Here is an 18,707-nt window from a genome sequence, read left to right as displayed (position 1 = left end):
GCCACCGCTGCCGCCGCCTCCGCCGCCGCCGCAGCGCCTCAGTGCGGCCCCGCCCCCGCCTCCCCACCACCTTCACCACCTCCACGCTCCGGTACCGCCCCCTCCCGCCATTCGGACAGCCCCGGCCACGCCCCTGGGCCTCTAGCCCACAGCCAATGAGCAACCAGAGCCCGGTTGGGAGCCACGCCGGCCAATCACAGAGGCCGAGGACGCCTTGAATCTCCGGGCAAGTTAAGTTTATCTCCGAGGCTCGGAACTGGAGAGAGATGGCGGGTTAGTTAGGTAGTGGGGTGGAAGGGAATACAGTTTGCTCTGCTCTGCCAATAGGAGGAAGAGGGTGTGTCGTATGCAAAACATCCCTGGAAGCCCAGCCCCTCCCCGAAGACAAGCCACGCCCCCTTCTCCAGGTCCCTGCAAAAATGGTAAGGAGAGTGAGATAAAAAACTGGGAGCTAGAGCCTCGCTAGAGGGTCTCAGACTGAACTAAATATTTCCTGGTTTCTTGAGAAAGGCTGGGGACGGGAGACAGGCGGTAGCTAAAACGTTCACACTATCAGGGCAGTGATTAGGCTTTCTCTTAGCCAGAATCATAGCTTAGCTGTAAAGAAGACTGCAGTCACGTAATGCTTGCCATCCAGGGATCTCAGAGAACTTTCTGCATCATGTATCTTGCTTGAGCCTTGTTTTGCAAAAGACCAATTACCTGAGTCTTGGGTGGGGAGGGGGGAAGGGGTAGACGTCTGAAATATATTTACGCCACTAATTGAGTTGTGTGTGGGGGGGTGGACACAAAACCTCCGGTTTAGCGGTTTTCTCCTCCATCTGAAGTACCTTCTCGCAGTCCTTTCAGCAGTGAAAGTTCCTTTATTTGTCCAGCACGAAAGGGCCAAAAAGACAGGTTTATCCTCTCACCCAACGGTCCTTTCTGAGACAGTTGATCAGAAACATGGAGAACACAGAGCCTTGCTCGGGAAGAAAGGTTCAGAGAACAAATCGTCTGTAAACTATTGGGCTGGACTTGCCTCTTCCAAAGCTAAAAATGGTGAGTCAGGATTTTGGCGTCCACGCTCTAGGGAGAGAGGGCACATCTAATTGGGGAAAGCTCTGGCTGGCAGAGTTTGGGGGGGTGGACGGGCGAAGGGGTAGCCAAGTCTCTCGAGGAGGCCAGCAACGCGCGTGCGGGTCCAATGCGGGTTCCCGACGCGAGACGCCCGGAAACCTGCTCCCCAGTGAGAACAAAGGCAGGCGCCCAGCGAGAACCTGATTGGTGCCGGGTCCCCACCGGTGTCCTCCTGGCCCCGGAGACAACTTGCTTCACCCACTGGCGCGGAGCTCCGTGCTCACTGGAGCCCGAGCTCCCCACCCGCCCCTGGCTGTGACCACACAGGACTGTGCGTTATGACATCACCTGTTTTCGCTCTTCAGAACATGATCTGTATTCTCAGCTTCTCCTTTTTTAAAGGTCTCTAGTGGGCCGGGATTTGTGAAGGCCTGCGTTCCGCAGAATGAATCTGGAGATGATGTAAAAGAACTGTTTCACTGGTTTGCATTTTTCTTTTCTTCCTTTTCTTTTTAATTAAAACACACACACACACACACACACACACACACACACACACACACGAACAAACAAAAAACCCTAGTTTCCTTAGGGATTCAGTGTGGTGTTGTAATGCAAAATCAGAAAGGTACACTTGGAGGAGCTAGCAAGTTTAGCATATCAAAGCTATTAGACCAAATTGTGTGGTTAAAACTGTCAATCTCATTTTTCAACAGCTGCCTCCTCTGTCCCTTTTAGAGACCAACACACATACACCAAAATCTACACAAGGAACAAAGGAAGTGGAAATCTGCCAGTGCCAGGTTTTATTAGATTAAAATTGACTGGAAAACCCCTGAAGGGTCTGAGTTTTGTGGTTGGGTAAATGTGTTGATCCATTTAACTAGTGATAGCCAAAGATCCCTTGATGCTGTTGTAGACATATATAACCTAGAATAGCAATGGTGTGGGGCAGGTGCTTAACGATCAGAAAGGTGTAACAGCAAGAAGATTAGGTAAGGAGAGAAGTCACCACCTGCTCTTCAATGCAGAGAATGGAGAAATCCAGGGAGAAAGTTAGCAAGGCACAGTTTTCCTAAGAACTGAAACACATATGTGTCCCCATTTAGTGGTAAATTTCTTGGGCTATGTTCCTGGCTGGTTCTCTCTTGTAAAGCAGATTTTATGTGAATACATTTTAAAGGATAGGAGGTATTGAAGGGTGAAGTGAATTTTTGTGCAGAGATTGAATTTTCTCAGATAGTATTTTAGATTCAAATTGGTTTCAATCATATTCTTCATATAACTTTTCCTCTTAGTAGTTAAAATCCCTTCACAATGATGTTCTTTGAGCATAACTAAGTTCCCCATAACTAAGTTCCCCAGAAAGGATGGCCAGGAGAGTGTAATCTACAGCTTTGTTTGCACTGACAAAGATGGCTAAAGGGAGGTTTTAGGGGAATAGCTTCATTGATCCATGTAGGTGACCCAAAAATGGCTCTCTCCACCAAACTCCTCCAAACTTTTATAACATTAATTATCCAGAGCGACATTTATTTGACATTTAAGGGTGTGCTGCATTGTGACATTTCTTATATTGAACCCTTTTATATGTGTCTATGTTTCACCCCTAAAATCTTCAATCCAGTAACTCATTCTCAGCACAAACCTTCACCCTTTCTTTTGGTCCTCACAAGCCCCACTCTCCCACCATCCTTCTCTGTGCTCATGTCAGTGTTCAACTTCTGGATCCTTCCTTTCTCTTCCACTTTTCACCTGGTCTCCCTTTCTTTTCTAACCAGCCTGGATAGCATAAAGAGAATATGACTTAAGAGAGTGACTTGTGAATCCTGGATCACACTCTTAAGAGGGAAGAAAACAAAAAGCAGTTCTTTTGATTTCACACAGGATAAGGAGAAACTTCCTCCCTTTTGTTGTCTGGTATGTATAAAATAAGAAAGACCTTCAGAAAAGTAAGATATGGGTGAAAATTACAACCAACATTGAGAACTACTTTTTAACTTTCTTATTACAAAATTAGGATGATACTTTATTAATTGACATTGTTTTTAGAAATAATTTTTGCTTGTTTTGAAATATTTCTTAAAAGGTGATACATCCACCCCACACACATAGGATGTTCCACACACATAGGACATTCTTTAGCCATTACCCCATTATTGAACATAGAAGCTGTTTCCAGTTCTTCATGGTTATAAATAATGCTATGATAAGCCTCCTCATACATAAGTTTCTGGCAGCCCCTCTGATTCCTAGATATGGAATTTCTAACTGAAAGGATGTGAATATGTTTTAAGGCTCTTGTTACAATTTGCTAAAATATTTTGTGGATAGGTTTAACCAATTTGCACTCATCCCACAGTGAATGAGAACACAGGGGAGAGAATCATTTGGAAAGCACACATCTGAACTGTCACTTGCCGGCTTCAGGCCCATAAATAGTCCACTTACCTCCACTTCTAATGCTTTCCTTGCCCTTCTGCCTGGTGATTTTCATCTCCTGTTGAAAGATTTTCTGGTGGGGGCGCCTGGGTGCTCAGTGGGTTGGGTCTCTGCCTTCGGCTCAGGTCATGATCTCAGGGTCCTGGGATCGAGCCCCGCATCGGGCTCTCCCCTTGGCGGGCTTCCCCCTCTCTCTCTGCCTGCCTTTCTGCCTGCTTGTGATCTCCCTCTCTGTCAAATAAATAAATTAAAAAAAAAAAAAAAGATCTTCTGGTGGAGTCAAGCACTTGTCCAAGTGTCTATGGTGTCACCCTCTTTTTATCTCTTCTTTAGCACAATCTCAGTATTGAAATGATTGGCTTAAATTCTGTTTTCTCATTAGATTGTGAACACCTTGAGGGCAGGGATGAAGTTATATTTACTTTGTATTCTCTTTTTCTCTTCATCTTCATCTTCTTCTTCTTTTAAGACTTAATTTATTTATTTGGGGCGGGGAGCAGCAGAAAAAGAGGGAGAAGCAGAGGGGGCTGATCCCAGGACCCTTGGGATCATGACATGAGCCGAAGACAGACGCTTAACCAACTGAGCCACCCAGGCACCCCTACTTTGTATTCTCAATTCCTAGCTCAACAGGTAGAGAAGTGCTTTAAAAATCTTGGAAAAGAATAATGATTTATTTTATTTCCAAGATTTAAAAATCTTGGAAAAAAATAATGTGTTACTTTCCTAAATACACCATTCATTCTTCAGGGTATCTTTTGAATCTCGAATGACAGTGATAGCATCTTATAAAAGGGCCCCAGTAAATATTTGTGAATTGAGCATTTCACAAAACCATTGTTTCAGGGCAGATTGGCTGGATTCATGTCCTTATCTATCACCAATTCCTTGTCTGACATTGAACATAATGATTACTGTGACTGGGCCTTGCTATTGCCTTTATAAAATGGAAATTCTTGCCAGAAACTCAATGTGTAGGGAGGGTTGGAGGCCATTTTTCCTGTTCAGTAATTTTGAAAGAAGGTACCCTGTTAATAACATGCTGTGACTTTTGGACTTGAAATTGTTTACTTCTCTAGATATTCTCCTACTGACCTAAGAACTGGGCCTCATTATAGTTCCTAAATAAGGATTCAATTGAAAAAAATCAATTGCTAAAGATATTTTAAAAATTCCATTTTTTGAGACAATAGGTCATTTTCTAACATTTTGCCTTCTCAGACTTCTTTTTCCTTCTCCCTGGGGCACCCAAAGCATTTGGATAGCAGAAAGTGCTGCATTATTTACAAATTTGCAAATACTGTAATTTGTTTTGTGCACAAAGGAATTTGCACTTCACACAATTGTAAATTGATTGCTCCCTTTGAGCTGTTAATTAGATTCCTGCTATTTTTTTTTCCCAAGGCCCAAGACCATTACTACTCCGAAGGAGAAATTAAGAGGATCTGATCCAAAGGGGCTATGGCTTTTGTGCCCATTTCCATCCCACACCCAGAATCACCCACCCCCACCAAGAAAATTCTTACTGAAGCTCATTTTTCAAAGAACCACTATTCTACCAAGATCCAAATTTCTGTCCGTTGTTTCTTGTAATTTCCCATTTCAGAGTTCCCTGCATTTAACTCCATACAAAGCAGACATCCGGGGAGAGGCCTATGGATGGTGGGATTTGTTGTTGTTTGTTTGCCTCCACAATGTGAGCCAGCACAGGGTTTTTTTTTTGGAAAAAAAAAAAAAAAAACTTTAAAATTTTTACAAGTGAGGAGATTTTACACCCCAAATCTAGATTTCCAGTTTCTCTTGAAAAATTGTGTGATCTGGTCACACTAAGCTCCTTTTGCTAGAGCCCAGTACCTGCTATTTGGGTTTGAAGTACTCTCTACTTTACCAAGGTCACTGTCACTCCCTGGGGGTTACATTTTGCCCCTGTATTTATGTTCTCTTTTTGCCATGTGTAGGGATTTGCAGCCTCTATAAACTTTCTTCGGCATCTCCATCACTAATCTGCTGATTGCCATTCTTACCTTTATCACAGAATATGAATCAAAAATAAATTTGCCATCTCTAAGGGACAACCAATGTTGAGGACAGGGATCAGATGCACGGAAAATCATACACACGTACATGCCCTCACCAACCCCCTCCACATCTCCACCAAGAAAATTCTTACCAGAGCTCGTTTTCCAAAGAACACATACATACTCCACTAAGATCCAAATGTGTCTGTGTGTACAATGGGATTATATGTATGTGTGTGTGTATCCCACAAGTCGGAGGACAGATGTCTAAGCGGGTTACTATGTCCTTTATGCTGCTAACCCCAGTCTTTAATTCTGCCCACGTACCCATTCTAATTGTAACTTTAGGATAGAGGGACCACAGAGAATATGGCAATAGTAGAAGGACATTGAAAGTGTTTTCTTTGATGGACATTATCATGTAGAGACTAAAAGCCCTGGCCCTAGAGTCAGGCTTGAGCCGTTGAGTACTGACTTTGCCCCTTGTGAGACACATGACCTTGGGCAAGTCCTTTAATTTCTCTACATTTCCGTTTCTCGTTTCTGAGACAAGGTCATAATGCTACTTATCTTAACAGGCAATTGTAAAGATTGAATGAGATAATGCACTATAGCTCTCAACAAAATGCTTAGAACATTTGTAAGGTCTCAGAAAATGCTTGCTGCTAGCTCCACAATACAGAGGATGTTCTGGTCTCTGCACACTGTGACCTTGCTGTACTTACTTAGCCAATCTATGGACAAACTTCTGAAAATGAGGATATTATACTAACTTAGTTGTTTTGAGGACTAAATGAGCTATATGTAAAACACTTTCGAACAATGCCTAACATATAAGAATGCTATATAAGTGCTTATTATTATTACATACTGTGGTCAGGGGATATTTTTTTTATTTGCCTTTTTTTTTTTAAGTGGAGATCTTTAAAAGTTCTTAAAAAGAGTTAAAAAGAGTTTGGGTACTTCTCAAAAGTAAGATAATGTGGGGGCGCCTGGGTGGCTCAGTGGTTTAAAGCCTCTGCCTTCGGCTTGGGTCATGATCCCAGGGTCCTGGGATCGAGCCCCGCATCGGGCTCACTGCTCGGTGGGGAGCCTGCTTCCCCATCTCTCTCTGCCTGTCTCTCTTCCTACTTGTGATCTCTGTCTGTCAAATAAATAAATAAAATCTAAAAAAAAAAAAAAAAGGTAAGATAATGTAGGTTAAAATAGCAATGAACAGAAAGCCAGAAGACCTAGGTTAGTTCAGGACTGCTGTGAACTATGTGATATGGTCTGGCCTCACCTATTAAATGTGAAGAGGTGATTAAGTAGGCCAAGGGTCAAATCCAGGTTTTAGGGAGACTAATGCTTATATAATCCTTTTTTAAAGAAAAATAAAATAAAATTTTAGATGCAAAATTAGTTATGAAAGTGAATACTTAAAATCAGTAACAAAATCACAATGAATTTTAAAAGGGTAAAAATACCATAAACATCACAAAATTCAAATAAATGTTTATTAATTAGCTATCTGAGACAATCCTTTATTACATATTTCCCACATTTGGGGGGCTGATTTCCTCTTCATATGACAATGATTTTTGCAATATTCTTCTCTCCAGAGAGAATAGAAAGGTAATTTTATCTTTTCCCTACCATCCCTTTCCAGTGTTGAGTGCCTTAAGACATATATATGTCTTAAGGCACTGGCACCAGGTCCCAAAGATGTAGGATTAGGGGCTATTTCATTTTATATATATATAATTGAATTGAATATATATATATATAATTGAATATATATAATCAATATATATAATTGAATATATATAATGAAATAGCCCCTAATCCTACATCTTTGGGACCTGGTGCCAGTAAATTGGCCCAATGGACAGTGGAACTATTTAGAATTCATCCTTACACTGGAACGGCTCAAAGGAACAGCAGCATGCTAAAGTGGCTGAGATCCCCGTGTATGTGTATATAACCCAGTAAACCCAGGCCAATGTTACCTCCACCTCAATAGATCCCTAGCCAGAGCAACACAAATGCCCACAGCTTTCTCAGTTCCCCCAGCGTGAGGGTGAGTTTGAAGGAGGTAGGTTGGGCTGCAGAGACTGTGGTCTTTACCAATAATGGTTATGTTTAATTAAAAATGTGACCATGTGAACACAATTGCTTAGATCTCTCCCAAGGCCTTGGGAGGGGCCAATGCTAGCGATGGACCCTAAGGCTTAAAGTTCATTATATTTGTGGCTAATCCATGTTGGAGTAGAGAATTGCAAAGACCCCTTCGAGCCCTAAAATTCTGTGGATCTGTTTTGTCTCAGTATTTCCATGAGAATCTAGTGTAAGCAGGATACGGAAGTAGGAGCATTTCTTCAAGTGGACAGGAAGAAAGTAAAACTTGTTCTCTCCTCAAAATTGCTAGAGTTGTGTTGGTTTTCCTTTGCCACTCAGGGATTATTTCTCCTTGTTAGCCTGTTTGTCTCCTTGGTATTCTGAATCCATTGTCCCAAATTCTCTAAACCCTTCTTTTAGAGATGAGGAAACACTGACAGAGAGATGTTTTATATATTTTAAGGAAAGATTATTGTGAAATATGCTGTCTAGGTGTTAAAAAGGAAGGTGGATGAATAAAGTAGAAAAAAATCCACATGATAGTACGGAAGTTTGGGACCAGGGTCTAATTAGTGGGAATACAGAGGAATTACCATTGCAGACTCAGAAGTCTTCAATACAGGTAGTGGTCTATTGTGAGGGCTTTGCAGGAGTCAATGTGCAGGACCAAGGTGAGACTGAAGGGATCCTTGAAAAAGAACAGTCTGCACTTCAACCTTCAGACCCTCTGACGGTGACTATGGTACATGAAGACTTTGACCTTCTCCAGGGACATCTGAGTAATTCAAGTGCTTGAAACCTAAGAGGTGTTCAAAAAAGCTTATTGAATGAAACGATTGGATGTATCAGAGTTTGTTAACTAGAAAGCAAGTGGGTATGTTATTTTTACCAACAGAAGTTTTCTAGTTATCCTAAAATTATAAAAAATATTTCATGCAGGGATGCCTGGGTGGCTCAGCCAGTTAAGCGTCTAACTCTTAGTTTCACCTCAGGTCATGATCTCAGGGTTCTGCGATCGAGCCCCACATTGGGCTCTGCACTCAGCAGGGAGTCTGCTGGAGATTCCCTCTCTCCCTCTCTCCCTTCCCCCTCGTTATGCTCATATACATGTATACACACGCTCTCTCTTTCTCTCTCAAATGAATAAATCTTTAAAAAATATTTTCATGCAAAGGTAAAATTTGCCTTGTTATCAAGAAGAAACTTTCAACATTTGTGTGAATGGTAACAACAAAGAGCCATTTCAAATATAAAATGTTGGCTTGAGATGTTATATTTCTACACAAATGGTAAGCTTGGAACACAACAGCAATTTGTGAAGTTCTAGAAGGCTGCACATTTTGATAGTATGCTTTGAAATATATGCTGTCCAAATAGTCCCTTACTCACTCATTTATCTATGGGACCTTTACCAAGCAGTAAGTCCTGGTGATAAAAATAACAAAAGCCCTGTTTACAATCTAATAGTGAGACTGAGGTGTAATCTCTGCATTGATATAGAAAATAGAAGATAGGATATGGAGAGTAGAGGGTAAGAAAGATTATTAGCAAAGAGCTTAGAAAGACCCTTGGAGGATTTATGCCTGTAATGGGATGTCTTGTAGTGGTAGAGACATAGGATGCAGAATTCTTGCTGTGTCTCAATGCAATTTATAATGTCAACAGGAAGTCAGGACTAACCCTTATAAATATTAGAGAACAATGCAGAACAATATATGATGAAATCACCTCTGAATTCCATGTACATTACTGAATTCATTCTTGCATTCCTGTACTCATTCACTTGGCGTGTGTTCGTGGCATACCTACCGTGTACCAGTAGGTGCTAGCTGCGGATATAAAGTTATGAATAGCGAGTCAGGGTCTTACAGATCTTCCAACCTAGCACAGAAGATGGACTTTAAACAAGTCATGCCTTTATGTAGTGAGTATTTTAGTAGGGAAAACACAGGAAGAGAACATACAGCCGGGGACTCTAGCCTGGTTTAGGCTTCCCGGGGAAGTGAAATGTACCTCTAAGCAGTGGGCTGTCCCCTGGTTTCTGACCGTGACTTCCAGGTATTCCATCCAGTGGGTCCTTTCCATTTGCAGTTCTCGATGCTTTCCATGGAGTTCATGTCCCAGTTATGAAAATCCGAGGCATCCTGGCTTTTTACATTACCACAGATAAACTTTTACACTAGGAGCAATCCTTTCTTTTCAAAGAGGCATGATCCCTAAGAAGAATTCGCCAGAATTTAAACCTCCTTTTCCTAATTAGAGACTATCACTGAACATTATTTCACACATAACATTTCCCACTTACTCCACCATTCTGCTGAATTCCACTTGTGCATGTGCAAATTCTAGGTATGCCCCACTTCTAATACACAGGTCTATATCATCACTCTTAAGACTGTGTAGTGTTTGAAGATAATCCTCATAACTCTCATCTCTATTCCTCAATCCCCATAACAGCCATGGTAAGGATATTATACTCAAAATAGTGATAGTAATAGAAACCATTACTGTTATTTATTGAGAGCTTACTATGTGCCATTTTGCAATAACTTACGCCTAAATTGTCTAAATATTTATTTTTAAAAATAATATTATAAACATTGTCTTGCCTAACTGTATACAAAACCCCTATGAAGGGGTCATTATTATATTCACTTTACAAATGATTTATGGGGAGTAGCAGTTTTGCCAAAGTCTCACAGTTATTATAAGACAGCTGTGATTTGAAACCATATTTGCTTGATGCCAGGGTTTATAGTCTTTTGCAACTCTGCCTTGGCATTTACAATTAGTCATTATTGCAAATACTCTTTTTCTTTTTTTAAGATTTTATTTATTTATTTGTCAGAGAGCACAAGCAGGGGGAGCGGCAGACAGGGGGAGAAGCAGGCTCCCCACTGAGCCGGGAGCCCAATGTAGGACTCAATCCCTGGACCCTGGGATCCTGATCTGAGCTGAAGGCAGAAACTTAACCAACTGAACCACCCAAGCGTCCCTATTACAAATATTCTTTGAACTAATTCTCTGTATTAGGTTACCAAATGGTGAGGTCAGCTGACTTAGATCTCCCAACACTCACCAAATACAGTTTGGGCACCTGCATTAATTGGATTCCTATTAATATACATGCCATGGGAGTAGGCAGAGTAATATCTATTATCCCTATTTGAATATTTTATTGCCCACTGGCATGTTACTCTAAAATAAAACCATTGAGTGGTCCTGGAACATGAAAAATACTGTTGTTGGCACTCTGTTGGAATTCCTCATGCTTTGATATCGAAGTATGCAGATTCCTAGGCGCTTGGTCAGTCGTGGAGACAGTGGTAGATGGACTGGTGGTAGAGGTGATGAAGGTGATTAGCTGAGACAAGCTCCTCTCAGAAGGAAGATGAGTACACTGGTTTCCACATAATCTATTGGCAAAGTAGAGCTTTTATCTCAACCTGTCCCATCCAAAGAAATCCTTCTGCTGGTGGTCTCCTTCTAAATAGTCATGCTCCAGGCTACGTGTTTGTCCCTTGTCTCAAATGAGTGGACCAAAGGGTAGACACTTGATTTGAAGGCAGCCCTTTCTGTAACCCGGCCAGCCATCTGTATAGACTAGCTTAAAATGATAAGTGGGGCCAATCAGATGCCTGTCTTGGAGATTTGGCAATGGGAAGCTAAGACACTCAGCCAGTTGGCATCCAAGTCAGATTGTGGGAGGATGCCGTGAACCATATGCGGGCTCAAACTTTGAAGGATCAGAACAGATAGAGAGTGAAGGTTGAGGAAGCCGGAGTAACACAGAGAAAGAAAGTGAAGGCAGTAAGACAGGATTACTTAGGGATGCCGCCAGTCCTGGTGTGTTTCTTGTCCGGTCCTTGCTGGGTAGTTCTTGAAACAATTCCCTTCCCCCCATCTCATCTTCTCCCAGTGCCAACTCTGTGAAGTAACTTGAATGCACCTCTCTTTCTTTCAACCAAACAAGATTGACTGAAACAGTCTTCCTTCATTTTCATGTCAAGCACTTACAAATATGAAATATTGCTTTTAGTTCTCATTAGTAAATGGATGTGAAAGTCAGACATTCCCAAAGCAAGAACTAGAACTCACTGTGCCAGAAAACCCCATTTTGGTTTTTGCACATAAAAAATTCTTACAGCCCACATTTCATTAAAAAAGTCTGCTCTGCATAAACCTCAAAGTTTTTAGAAACTTTTTGCCTTCTTAGTTGGAGAGTAGGAATCAGTCATCCATTACTCAAGCTTCTTCTCCCCTTCGTGTTTAATGCCAAAGTGATTCTAATGTGTTTATGTGAAGAGAGGCAAAAAGCATTCTCCCTTCCCATTCTTTGTCCTTTTTTTTTTTTTTAAGATTTTATTTATTTATTTGTCAGAGAGAGAGAGAGCGAGCACAGGCAGACAGAGTGGCAGGCAGAATCAGAGGGAGAAGCAGGCTCCCTGTGGAGCAAGAAGCCCGACGCGGGACTCGATCCAAGGACACTGGGATCATGACCTGAGCCGAAGGCAGCTGCCCAACCAACTGAGCCACCCAGGCGTCCCCCATTCTTTGTCCTTTATTCACACTTAATGCATCCTGGCCCAGTTTAATGATGGTCTAGGGTTTTTTGAACCAAAAGATTTTTAAAAAGTAAAAAGAAATCAAAATTCAATTTCCTCAAAAGTTTCCAAGAACGAAGTAGCTGAGGAAAAAGATGAAGTGAACAAGGGTGACTTTGTGTCAAATTGCAGGTTAAAGATCACTGTGGTGGTCTTCACAAGGCATAAAGGGGATCAGACATGTTCTAGGAGGCCACATTGTTTTGGAAATATAAACATATATGAGCAGGGAGCCCAATGTGGGGCTCGATCCCAGGACCCCAGGATCATGACCCAAGCCAAAGGCAGACGCTTAACCCCGACTGAGTCACCCAGTCAACCCCCATGTATAAGTGTTTTAATTTGCTTCAATTTACCAGATGTGGTAAGTGCCTAAATGACAGCTGTTTGTGTAGAGCCTATCACTAGCCTTAGTAGATCTGGGCTTTTCTTGGTTTTCATTCCCGTGCCTCATATGCCCTATCTGTGCGGGAGCCCCTGCTTCTTCCCCTTGCTGAGATCAGTCTCTCTCATTCTCTCTCTCTCCTTTCTCCTTCCCCTTCTCTCTTTCTCTCCTTTATATTATCCTTTATATTATGCTCATCTGCAGCTCAGCAACCCTTGACCTTTTATCTCCTAGGTAAATAGTTCTGAGTTTATGTTAAGCCCTTAGAAAATGAAGGCAATACTTCACCTTATTAATGAGGATCGTCTTTACAGGTGTCCCTTGCCACACCTTTGGAAACGTGGATGCAGAACCAAAGGAAATGGTGCTTCTCCCTGAGCAATCCTGGAAGTCTTTGGTTGCATTGCACTTGCTGTGGATGAGATAACTCTACTTCCGTAGAGACAAGACTGGTCACTTTGCATTTTCTACTTCTCTGAGAAAGCATGAACATTCAGAGATGCCTAGGTCTACCGGGAGCTAGAGTGCTGAGGAATGGAAGCACATGGAAATATTCACCTACGAACAAGGATAACTTTAGCTATCAGTTGGAATATATCGTCTAAGAGCTCTGTAAGGATGAAACCGAAAAATTTTTTTTCTGTCACAGGATTGTATCATCTAGTCACTGGTCAAAAGTCTTCAAATTTCATTTTTTAGTACTTTAGAGGGCTTTTTTTGAGGACTAAGTGAAAAAATATATGCAAAGTGCATAGAACAGTGCTCCTCTGATTATGAGTACTGAGCAAACGCTAGCTATCACTATTTTTAAAAGGTTTCATACAACAATCATTCTGTTTTCCAAGAGGAATTGAAATTTACTTGAATTTTAATGTTCTGGGTTTCCTGATACCATTTACCATTGCTTGCTTTGATTTAAAAGGGGCCTTGAGTACTTGATAACATGCAAGGTTTATCATTAAGCATCTTTATTGCCCTTGTGTTTGCAAAGAACATTTTTGTTTTCCATTAGCCTATCCAATCACATTCCAAGATAGAGAACTCCCTGTCAGAGATAACGTCGACTATTAAAGAACCTAAGTGCTTGCAGAAATGAGATGACAGCAATGTATTCCTCATTCTAGCCTCCTCTAGGTGAAGAAAGATGATCTTTTCTGGACCTTGGGCTCGTGCGTGTGTACAGGTGAGTGTGTGCACATATGCATAGATGTGTATATACCTTTATTGGTCTTCTGCTGGATAAATTCTTTTTTTCTAAGCTAGAGATAGCCAGTCACCATTATTATTTAGGGTTTTAACTGATGAATTGCAGTTGGCTAGCTTATAAGATTTCCACCGAAAAGCTGGAATTCTGAGATAGCGTGCCTCGAAATATTCGAAGTGTTTTGCCTACTAGCCCATAGCTAAGGATCTCCAGTTTTAGTCTGTGGGAGGTAACTACCTCTTGTGTTGTGAACAAAATCATGAAAGGAATTTGCCTGATGTATTCTGTATGACTTGAGCAAGAGCCCAACTATATTAATAGGTCTGGTTTCTTAAAATATGGGTCTGGGTTGACAGGGTCCTTTGGGTGGTGTCACGGGCAAGATATTTAAAGGATGGACCAAGCCGTCGCTTCTGTCATCTTTCCCTTTTACAATTGCCCTCTGTTTATAGAAGCCTATTTGTGAGTCTTCCTTGGTCATCAGGCAAAATGCCTTGCTTCTTTCCTGGTTGTTTACGAAACCAAGGGCCCAGGCTACAGGATATTTATACTGTTGTCTGTCAAAGCGTTCCCTGGGAGAGGAGATAAGCAAGTCATCTGCCAAAAATATTGTGGCTTGCAAATTATGGGTGCATGTAAGAAAGGTCGCTGCATTACCAAGTCATAAGTAAATGCTTGTGTTCTCTTGAGCAAATGACGCAACTCATTAGGTTGATTTCACCTTCCTCGGATGTCATGAACATAACTTTTGCTTTTCCACTATGGTTCTTAGCCCAGTGCACAGGACATCTCAGGTAAGAAAGGGCTGAAGCAAGTCTGAGTTGGATTCTTCTGATAACACCAAGAAGACTGTCTCCCCTTTCCCCAAGAACTAGGGAGCATACTTGGCCAGACAGGGATAGGGTTCTAGATGTAGAGGTTAGCAAAAAGGGGTAAGACTTTTTTCTAGGTAGAAAAACCAAAGTAGGGAAGGCAGATATATGGGTGTGTTGGAGCCATAGTTCCTGTAACGTTGGCCATCCAAAGTAGCTTCAGAATGGAGCCCTGAGGTCTGTCCCCCTAAACAGGACAAGAAGCTGAGGTGACTGGAGGCTAGCCCCAACCTGCCAGCACCACCTCAACTCTGTTGTCTTTGTCCTTTGTCTCTGGGCCTGCAGTAACATTCCGAGGGAGGTCTGGTGAGTTGCCCAGAGGCCGTGGATCCCAGCGAAATGTTAGTGACACTGACTTTGTGTCACACTGCGTCTGGGGCTCCAGAAGCAGATTGAACAAGAGTATAAGAGTACAGCATTTCAAAGCCTTTTACTGTCTCTTGCCTTCTGCCCGTCACTTAATCCAAGCTACTTCCAGTTTTTCATGTTCCAGTCTCTCCCTTGGATTAATCTGCTGCTTTTCCACATGGTCAGCCATATTCCCTGCTCCATTCTAACTACAACAAACTACCAAACCCCAGGACCTTTGCTCTCTTGCTCACTTTCTCCTCAAAAGTCACCCAAAGTATCCTGGAAGCGAAATAGAAGTGCTAAAACACATATTGCAGTGAAAAAACGAGGGGATGAGCTCCCGAACAGGCCAATTCACTGCTACTGTTCTTGGCTCCTGCCAGAGGGGGGAGTTATGGGTGGGATTTTGCCCAGACACACTTTGGCTATTTTGTGTTTAATGGTGCCCATGCTGCCAACAATTGTTTAAACAAATGAAGGCAGGTGTCCTTGAGGAATGGCAATGGAGGCTTTGGTGACATTCACTTGGCTGAAAACTTGCAGGTTATACCTCACTTCCCATCCATGAATTGAATCTCAACCCAGTCATAATTGTCCAAAAGAAAAGATCATTTTTATTGTGAGACTGTAAGCAGTCTGAGACATACATCTCTGTCTGGGTTCTATTCATTTGTGCATCCTAGGAGGAAGGAATCAAGCCCATCCCATTATAGGTATTTGATAACTCTTTTCATACAAATTCCTACCTGATGAAGTTATACTCTAGTAGTACAGTTCAACAAATAGCACAATATCAAATGGGTATAGCAGAGTAGGTTTTGATATGCTAATTAAAATACACAGAGTAAACGATCCTTGTATTCATCATGGAGCTTTGAACGGACGTGAGCTTCTGAGGGCGATGTATTTCAGAGTATAGGGTTAGGAAGAGAGGGGAAATACAAGAATATCTTGTATACAAGATATTACAGAATATCTCAAAATGAAGGGTAGGTGATAAAAAGAGAACTGATTTTTTTAAATTATAGAAATGTGAAATTGATACAATTCCCTGTTTATCTGAAACACCAGGTATTTTCTTAGGATTTTAATGTTGTTATTCCAAAAAAGGGGGAAGGGATTTTTTCTAGCTAAAATCCCTTCCTCAGAGGCGCATGGGTGGCTCAGTAGGTTAAACATCTGCCTTTGGCTCAGGTCATGATCCCAGCGCACTGGGATGGAGCCCCGCCTCTGGCTCCCTGCCCAGCAGAGAGCCTGCTTCTCCCTCTGCCTCTGCCCCTCCCCCTGCTGGTGCTATGTCTGGCTCTCTGTCAAATAAATAAATAAAATATTTTTAAAAAAATCCCTCCTCATCTAAAAAGCTATGTACCTGTGATTATAAATGATCAAAAATTATACAAAATGAATAAAACAGAGGACTTTCTCTCTCTTTTTGGAATGGACCTAGCCCTAGAGCAAAGGATCTTAACCTAAAGTCTATGGTTATACAGCCTTGTGTCTTTGAATTCCCTAAAATCGTGCACAAAAATTTTGTATATGCACATTTTCCCCTGTGGCACAAGGACCCATAGTTTTCATCAAGTTCCTAGGAAATTTTGAGACCCCAAAAGTCTTATAAACCCCTGGATTTATAAAACGTTTTAGACTGTCTCCTTATAAGGCTTGGCAGAACACTTCGTAGCACCAGTCATTATACTAAAAGTTTTGTATGTATTAACTAATTTAACCCTAACTTCATGATACTGTAGCTTTTCTGAGAAGCAATGAACTTTTTCAGAAGCTTACAGCCAACAAGTGGGGAAGCTAGGTTACCAACCCAGGCCAAACCAGAATCCCATGCTTTTGTTTATCATATCAAGTCACCTTCGTTTTCAGGAGACGGCACAGTTGCCAAAAACCCAGAGCCTTTCCAGCCTCAGCCATCATTTCCCCTTTAAATCACCTTTTATATTTATATAGTAACTGCTTTCTAAGCATCCCCAAACTTCACCACACGCAAGCAGCATTCCTCTGTGGAACCTTTGAAAGTCTTCTAAAACACAGAAGCAACCTCCTCCAGACCACTCACCTCAGTTTTTTTCCATTGTGCAACTAGGCTGCAGTAAACATAATTTCATCTTAATTGTCTCCTCTAGACTCAAGTCTGGCCACATGGCACAATGGACGGCCCGTACATTTGGAGAGACTCCAAGAAATCCATCCCAAGCACTGAATGGTCCTGGCACTGTTCCAAAATTTTACTAACTTTCCACATATTGTGATTCCAGACACGTTTATACCTTGGTCCCCAGGATAATGGAAGCCACAAAAGAGACAAATTAAAATGTCAGCCCAGCTGGGCCCACATTGTGGGCCAGCAATTACCATGGAACCCCTTGCCTCTTAGATCACCTGAGTGTAGCACATCTGGGCTTCCTGTAAGAGGGATAACGAAATAATCCAAAGTGATTTCCTAGATGTTCCCCAACTCAGTTTAAGTACGGTGTGCTTCTTAATAACTGCTCAGATTTCGATAAGCAATAGGAAAAAATTTTAAATATCAGGCAAAAGTCAGAGAACAAAATCCTGGGAAACTTTGTAACCCAACAACCCCTGCCATCATCCGGGACCTAACTAACTTGAAACACACGATCGAGGCTGGAGAGGCAAGTAAAATAGAGCATCGGTGTTCTCCACCTGAGGGAAGAGTATCATTCAAACCTCACTGCAGATTCTGACGGAAGGTATGAAGGAAGGAAGCCATGTCACTACAGATGGAGCAAAGAATGTCCACAGCAAAGGGCACATCTGACAGGTCCTACCCCTTGTGGGATCATGGTAGACGTTCAAAGTATCCGCCTGAGAGAAATAAGGGAAACAGGACCAGAGTCGGAAGAACAGGTGACATAAGGAATTAAACGGTGTGGGAATCGAGACATTGCTTTTCTCCTTACTTTCTCCTTTTTTTATTCTTCAGAGACCCAGCCACAGATAGGAGCTGCTCATTTCATCAAAGTAATCTGCTGTTTTCTGTGCTCTGGAGGTGGTGACTTCAGTGTCCATGATGGGACGTCCGTGAGTGTTTGTTGGGTTTGAAACTGAGTGCTCCAAGCCAGCGGATAGCATTTCTTCTTCTGGTGGGCCAGGGAAACACTGAGATTACTTCAGCAAGAAATAACTTTCCTTCCAATCTGTATCATCAAGAGGCAGCTGGTCAGGTTAGCAGAGAAAATGGATAGTCACGAAGAAGCTTGATTAAACTTTGGCTTTATCTTTTTGTATCTTGATACGATCATATGGAGATAGGTTATTTCCTCACGCTACTTGCCACCTGCTCTGTGATTTTTTTTGTCCTTCTTTGCCTGCTCTATGAGATTGTAAGCTTCATGAGGACAGTTTTTCTCATCATTATATCCTCAATACAATAAATTTTTTTTGAAGAAATGAATAAAGAAGGTCAATGTGCAAAAGTCCTTTGGTTAGTGAATTCTTACCAAGTTAGTAAAATGTAGGTTGAATTGCTTGGGTGTATTTAATAACCAGTGGTTGTCAACCAAATTTATATTATGTGCAAGAAATGGAATATTGAATGCAGTTACATGTTTTATTGTTGAAGCAAGTATCTAGGCCGTGGGGGCAAACTGTGGTTTTCTCCTCCTGCTTTTATTTTTCCTTTGGGGAAATTCTTAGCCCGTT

The 18,707-nt window shown here is 41.8% G+C and overlaps 1 long non-coding RNA gene across 6 annotated transcripts; it reads left to right on the top strand.

The window, feature by feature from the left end:
• The first annotated feature begins 198 nt into the window (after window positions 1-198).
• LOC125078314 (uncharacterized) lies at window positions 199-18,468 on the top strand. 6 transcript variants are annotated; one of them, XR_007120861.1, is made up of 4 exons: window positions 1,054-1,541; window positions 2,841-2,979; window positions 17,168-17,849; window positions 17,989-18,468. It is a non-coding gene; the product is annotated as an uncharacterized LOC125078314 (long non-coding RNA). The 6 variants fall into 6 exon arrangements; XR_007120860.1 differs by lacking the exon at window positions 17,168-17,849 and adding an exon at window positions 1,776-1,862; XR_007120859.1 differs by lacking the exons at window positions 1,054-1,541; window positions 2,841-2,979; window positions 17,168-17,849 and adding exons at window positions 199-422; window positions 13,740-13,788.
• The last annotated feature ends 239 nt before the right edge of the window (window positions 18,469-18,707 follow it).

This window comes from Lutra lutra, chromosome 10 (assembly GCF_902655055.1).
Source record: "Lutra lutra chromosome 10, mLutLut1.2, whole genome shotgun sequence".
NCBI classification, from domain to species: domain Eukaryota; kingdom Metazoa; phylum Chordata; class Mammalia; order Carnivora; family Mustelidae; genus Lutra; species Lutra lutra.
The sequence above is the reverse complement of the archived record's forward strand: the minus strand, read 5'-3'. Positions and strand labels throughout refer to the sequence as shown.